General features: G+C 40.0%; 1 protein-coding gene across 2 annotated transcripts in view; it reads left to right on the top strand.

The window, feature by feature from the left end:
- The first annotated feature begins 366 nt into the window (after positions 1–366).
- The window catches only part of LOC140914253 (interleukin-1 receptor type 1), a 78,977-nt gene continuing 73,343 nt past the window's right edge, over positions 367–6,000 (top strand). Inside the window, exons 1-2 of one of the 2 annotated variants that reach the window (XM_073351669.2) lie at positions 367–459; positions 616–708. The gene's annotated coding sequence lies outside the window, so the exon portion shown is untranslated. Of the gene's footprint in view, positions 500–615; positions 709–6,000 lie in introns of both variants that reach the window. The other variant, XM_073351650.2, reaches the window with a different exon arrangement.

The following is a 6,000-nucleotide window of genomic DNA, read 5'->3' as shown; positions in this document are numbered from 1 at the left end:
CCGTGTACATTTGGGATAACTTTATTTGAAGTACTTGTGTGTAAAATCGGTGGGAGATGAGATCAGACTTTGTGTGTGCATTCATGAAAAACACCAAAGGAGATGGTGTGACAGATGAGGAAATGAAGAGGTTTATAGTACAGAATGAAAAACAGTACCATGGGTTTTGTTACTGAAATTGATGCTTCCATTCAGTTCAGCGGCTTTTCACAGAATTTTTGAGTGAAGGGAATGGTTAAAAGAGAACCATTTAGTGGTTCATGTGAGTTGACTAAAGCTTGTGTTTTGCAACTTTCTGGCATCTTTCTGACACTTCTTGACAATATGCCCAGCTCATAGTTTCCTGTTCAGACTTCCTGAAAGTGCCGTTCCTAGAGGATTCAAAAACTAACTGATTCAGCGTAACAAAAGTATAAGACAAGAACTTTCCCTTTTGTTGTCGCTCTTTCGCAAACAGCGGTAATTAATAGCAAGATAAAAACATACTAGCAACTGTCCTGTATGTATATTTTAATATAGTGTAAAAACTGGGTATAAAAGCTTTGGGGGAGGAAAAAGATGGAGAACTGAAGTGCTGCTTGTTGAAAGTGTTTTCTTAATTTTCTTCATATACAGGTTTTTAAAAGGCCAGCTACAGCTCAGCATTCTTCCTTTGGAGGATCACCTATAAGACAGAAGTGGAGGTGCCGTTCCCAATTTACATGTGAAGTAAGATAGTTAAAGTCAAATGTTTATTGGACTATGTGATCTTTTCTCTGGATTTAATGTTGTCATTAGCTTTTCTATGTTGTGCAGTAAAATGACTAAATTTTATGAGAAGTTCTGACTGGCTTTAAGGGCTAAACCAAAGCCCACTGAGATTTCAATGGTGTCCTAGACTTTAGATCAGGCCCTCAAAGGGTATGTATCTGCCACTGATTTCTCATTACTTCCAGGCATTGTAACAAATGTTTACAGTTGTTTGTGAGTATAAATTAAGCTAATGCATGCATTGCATTTCAGGAAAGTTTGAATAAAGATAATCTATACCCTGCGTATCTATAGTTTATTAATAGTTACGAAAATTGAGAACTGTAGAACACTAAGTCCTCCCTGAGCACTCAGTAACTGCAGTCTGTAGGAAGCTGTGGACAATGACTCCCCTAGTCAGGGAAAAGGTCAGCCTGTGGTGGTATGCCAAAAAAGTCCCTGCGTCATAGGGAATTGCAACACTCCGAGATGAGAGGAATGCTCACACAAATGAGCTCCAGACCTCCCACTCTGTCTTGAGTCTTATTTTAGATCGGTCACAGTTTTCTTTCCTGTACAACTGTGGCCAAGCAATCCATAAGAGTTTCTAAGGCTGTTGTACAAGAACAGGTCATGAGCAATTTGGCAAAATGGCTATTGGAGGCATTCTAATCAGTCTTCTAATCAGAAGACAAAGGTAGCTGGGGTTGAAACCAGTCCATTGAACGAGGCCTCCTCATCAGCCAGCTTATATAGCTCAGCAATTTTTTGATGCTAGTGTTGCTTTCAAGCCCACTCAGTTATAAATATTAATATGTATGTATAGTGATTTGACCTGAGTTAGAGACAGGTATGAAGGCATTTTATGGAATTCGTATGAGTCTGTTTATGGAACACACAAGAATATATATATTTTTTGGTTTAATACATTCACAAAATAGGTCTTCCTCTCACATGCATGTACACGAACCATCTGTCTAAGCTACTTATGGCCCCATCATGGTAGTATCTGAGCACCTAACCATCTTTAATGGATTTATCCTCACAACTGCCCCGTGAGGTAGGGAGCTGCTGCTATCCCTACTTTACAGATGGGGAACTGAGGAACACTGAAACTAAGGGACAGAATTTAAAATTCTGAATTTAAATGGTATTTAGGCACCTACTGGAATTTTCAAAAGCACCATCGTGTCTAACTTCAGTTGCAAGCCCAGACTAACACCCTAGCTACTGGACCACGCTTCCTCTCCGAGGAAGTGATTAAGATGATTGAGTGGGTTTTACATTCCCATAAAATATATTTTAGAATCTAAGAGGTAGGTAGACCAAAACATAAGCTTGAATTAATGCTGTGGGAAAAGACTTTATTTAGTTCTTTAAGTCTGTCTGTCTTAGAAATTCTACGACAAGTGCTTCTGCCTATTATGAAATGTTGTTCCTGTTTCAATCGTATGAAATAACTCTGAAATGACAAAAGACAATTGTATAAACCAGCGCACAAGTAAGGGGCCAAAGCTGACTTACTCCAGTTACAACAGTGTCACACTAGGGTGAACTTGTGTATTTTCATGAGCTGAAAAAGAGTCTGACACTAGAGAGACAAGTTGGGTGGGTAATCTGTTTTTATTCTGTTGGTGAGAGAGACAGAAGTTGGTCCAATAAAAGACATTACCTCACCTACCTTCTCAATCTCTCTCTCCCATCTTGGGACCTACATAGCTACAATAATACTGCATCTTACACTAGATTCAGTTTCAGAAGTGTTTTCATTTTTCCAGCTCTGTTTTTAAACCTGTGTTGGCATCCTTTCGTCTGCAAGAGACGGTGGGAATTGCAGCTTATGATGTAGATGGTTTGCAATGTCTCATGTGACTGAATGGGCCAATCCGAGGCTTGCACTATCTTTGGCAGTTATGCAAATGTCTGTATCTTGATTGGGAACTGCTTGCTTCCTACGGGCTCTTCTCTCTTCAAGCTGTAGGAGCCAGCTCCTGTCATGGACTTTGATACGCTGATGAAGACGATGGCACCACTTGTTATGATCACTTGCCAAGATTTCCCATTGATCAGGATCAATTCCAAATTCCTTTTGCTAGGGGATGTGGTCCAGGCCAATTCACCCTGAAGTCATTTTGACTTTAACAGGAGTTGGATTGGGCCTAGGTCACAAACTGACTATTTAAAGTTGCCCAGAACCTGATTTTTGTTGTTGTTTGTTTGTAGTGGCAGTTGATCATTTCAGGAAACCTGGACCTTGAGATGTCAGAATTGTGTATTTTGCTTCATGGATCAGGAGGACATTTGGGGCCAATGTATTTGTGCATATTTAAGCAATGCATATACTTGATCTGTGGGAGTCTGGAAGAAAGAGCATAAACCTCTCTGCACAACTTTTGTTTTCCCACTTGCTTCTGCCCTACATCAACTATTTGGACTGAGCAGGGATGGCAATACTTTAAACAAGCTTTACTTCACAAAGGGTTCATGAGTGTAGCAAACTCAGGTGGCCCTTAGGGTCTGAGATGCTGCCTTTTTCTAAGTTCAGAATCTTTCTTTTAAAAAAAAAAAAGAAATGTAAACAATAAGAGGTTGAAGTCATCTAGGGACATGGGCCCAAATCATCAAAGGTGAGTAGGCACCTAATTCCATTGATTTTACTGGGAGGTGGGTGCCTAAATACCATTTGAGGATCTGGGCCAGGATGACTAACACTGTTGTAACAAACAGGGTTAATTAAAGGTTCTGAAAAAAACTTAGGTAATTTGCTCACTTCCTACAGAATCCTTTTTTATATTCTTACAACCTGTCATTGTGATGGTCACTCACATACTTGCTCCGGGTTATTCACCTAAACTAAGTGTGAGTTGTTCACTTCTTTGGAAATGGACCAACAGATAAGCAGATAGTGGAGGCTATGTAGCTATATTGGGAAGCAAAGCTGGAGATCCAAGATGATACTGGACTATGGACCAAATACTGCTGGCCCTACTTATCAATAGGACTGTTCACAGGAGCAAGGCAAACAAGATTTGGTCCTACATCTGCAGTTCCTTCCTAGGCTAGTAAAAGGCTGAGCATTGTAAACTCACTGAGACTGATTGTCTTTTCATTTATACTGTTGGAAATTGGCAGTAATTCTACTGAAGTCAGTTAATTAACCTAGTGTATAAAAGAGAGGGAGGAATCAAGACTACTATATCTGACAGTGCAGAGGTGAAATGTGAGGTCTATTACTTATCAACATGTCCTTGATAAAATAGAGTTTAATCAAAAGGAGGAGGAGGCTGAATCTATTTCCCAGGGTAGTTGTTACAGAACCAATGTGGAGACTGGGAAATAAAATGGAAAAATTCCAAGTATGAATAAGGAATGAACTTCAAGTGCATGCTGTATAACAGGAAATTCCCAATCTGAAGACTAAATTTAAGAGCTTTTATTATTTTCCCATCTCTATCAGCCCTCAGCTAAGAAGGGATGAAAAGTTAGGAAAACTTGCTTAAATGTTAGCAAAATGAGGGAGAGGAGCTGAATTTAAACAGCATCATCCCTTCTTTCCCTCTGGTTCTTCTGAAACTTCTCTGGACAAATGCTACAAATTTGGGTTCTTGTTTAGTGGGCATCATTGAGCAATGAAGGCCATGGCTGGGGGAGATCCACTCTACATTGAATTATGCCCCAGCAAATATCTACAGGACTTAATGCTAAACCTTTGGGGAAGTAAGGACAGAAGTGGAAGGGGCCAGATGAGGTGGAGCTATGCTGCTAGAGGAGAGGGAGAAGATGAAGTTTGGCCACCTGCATGGACATTCTATGCTTCCGTGGTGCTCTGTGATATCTGGCCTCCTGCCCACAAAATGGGAAGGTAAATCCAGCTCCCCTGCCTGCATGAGACCTGAAAACTCTGCACATGGAAACTCATATGATTTTTTTTTAATAGCTTTGGCCCTTTTAGTTTTTCTGTGTGGGGAGAAGGCAATGAGGCACTATCTGGCGTCGATTCCAGATGAATGTTTGTTGTTTGTTTGTTTTTTGGGTACAGATGCATGGTCAGTGGCTAGGCAGATTCACTGGCCAAAACCACCTGGGTTGGGATGTTCAGTGGCCTCAACCCCTGCCCATGGCTGTAATGCCTGCTGTGAAGCATCAGCATGAGCACTCCAAGGCAGCAAAGGCAAGAGTCAATCAGTCCTGGGGGAACACCCATTAGTATTAGTTGAACTTTGCATGGATTGAGAGGATTTGGTCCCAAGAATGTTAAGGTGGTAAAGAATAGTAATAAATAAGCAAATGTACAGTTAAAACTGACCTATATTAGCAAGATGCAGTACGTCTAATTAAACAAGTGTTTTATCTAGAGAGACACCCAGATATTGGAGGTGAGACTTAAACTGAGTCTTTAGTTAGCTTGGATTGTAAAATAATCTCTCAACCTGTTCTATTGTTAATCATTTCCTTTATATTAAGTAACTTTAAAAAAAAATCCAGTTTTGTAACAATATACTGTAGTTACACAACGGTTTACACAATTCATTTAAAAAGTTTGGTAACTGTATAATGTCATTTCTATGATTATATTGCATCTTTCTATAAAGTCATCTTGTACTGTTATCGAATGCATCCGATGAAGTGAGCTGTAGCTCACGAAAGCTTATGCTCAAATAAATTGGTTAGTCTCTAAGGTGCCACAAGTTCTCCTTTTGCTTTTTGAGAATACAGACTAACACGGCTGCTACTCTGAAACCTTAGTTACTTTAATACATTTAATCTCCTGATTAAAAAGCAGCTACATATAGTGTTGAAAGATGATGGGTCCCTGTGGAATTCTAATGGGTGTTTATAAAACAATAAGGCCTGATTTTGATCTCGTTTGCACCACTGCAACCCCACTGATTTCTATGGAGTTGCTCCTGATTTACTGAAAGTGAGAGGAGACTCAGGCTGGATATGTTTTGAAGTGTCCTTTGCTCGTCCTGTATTATGAATTCTTGCAACTTATACAGCCAGTCAGAGGAAAGCAGTACTTTTCCAGAGCCTCTTATCTTTGTTCTGCACCTGTTCAATATTAAGTCCAGAGTTACTGGCATTTAAGGCCTGATCCAAAGCCACTGTAGTAAAATGGAGTCTGTCCATCGGGTTCAGTGGTTTTTAGTTTTTTATCAAGGAATTGCCGTAATAAACCCTGGTAATGCTCCAAACTGAATAGATGAAGTTTGTGGAAAAGTAGTCGCTACAAACCTATCAGCGTTGTTTGGACCACTGTCTGGAAAGCAC

Source organism: Lepidochelys kempii, chromosome 1 (genome assembly GCF_965140285.1).
Source record: "Lepidochelys kempii isolate rLepKem1 chromosome 1, rLepKem1.hap1, whole genome shotgun sequence".
In the NCBI taxonomy this organism is placed as follows: domain Eukaryota; kingdom Metazoa; phylum Chordata; order Testudines; family Cheloniidae; genus Lepidochelys; species Lepidochelys kempii.
Note: the sequence above shows the minus strand (reverse complement) of the source record. Positions and strands in the feature narration are given on the sequence as shown.